The following is a 920-nucleotide window of genomic DNA, read 5'->3' on the forward strand; positions in this document are numbered from 1 at the left end:
CCATGGCTTTTAGCCTGTGATGGGCCGTCACTTTCACCGGGGGTGGGTGCAAAGAGTGACGTCTCTCCCTGTCTGAGTGTATAGGAGCCATGCTGGGGTCACACAGGGGCGTATACAGTACAGTATGTTTCCCAAGCCTAAAAGCCCCGACCATAAATCAGACAGAAGCTGTCTCTGATCTCAAACCTGTAGAGTGTTGGAAACCTTAAGAGACGTGTTTTGTCCCCCTCCTGTGATTCTTGGCACTTTAAATGGGGGCTTTCATATGTATGAGTCAGAACAGCAGTGCACATTTAAAAATCGAAACACTTTCTCTCACTGCAGTTCCCCAAATTCCCTTGTCTTGTGTTGTAAGCAATCACCATGAGAATTAACAATGTGATATAGGTTGTAGTTTTTGTAATTGCTTTTGCAGCTTTGAAGAGTATGTTATGGCCAAGTAAGGCTGAAAATGGAGAAACCGAGTAGTGTATCAAGGAGTTAAAGTTGTAATTCATTCCTTGGTACAAGGAAAGCATTTAAAGAACAAGTATAAAGTTATCTTTCTATACTCTTAGAAGCCTCTGATTCAGTCAGTATGTTTTAAAAACATACTGGTTTCCTTTTTTTGCCACAGGTGCAAATAATTTCTGTTGCTTGCCATTTAAAACTTTTCTCAAATCAAATTGCATAATGCTAATTACAGCTTTGAAGAATTAGTAGCACAAATGCTTAGTGAGGAAACTGCAGAGGGTTAAAAAAGATTCTCTGCTGTTGTTGTTAGTCATCTGCGATCCTGTCACTCAATGCTGTGGCGGCATAGGGTCTGCTTCCTGTTAACAAGATATGTTTACAGCATCAGCATTGGGCTCCCACCGTCTGTGTATTTGTGCATTTATACTCCTTGTCACTCCTCAGGATTGATGCATCCACATGTCCGT

This window comes from Seriola lalandi, unplaced genomic scaffold, assembly GCF_002814215.2.
Source record: "Seriola lalandi dorsalis isolate HSWRI2012SDOR001 ecotype SW California unplaced genomic scaffold, Sedor1 jcf7180002054851, whole genome shotgun sequence".
In the NCBI taxonomy this organism is placed as follows: domain Eukaryota; kingdom Metazoa; phylum Chordata; class Actinopteri; order Carangiformes; family Carangidae; genus Seriola; species Seriola lalandi.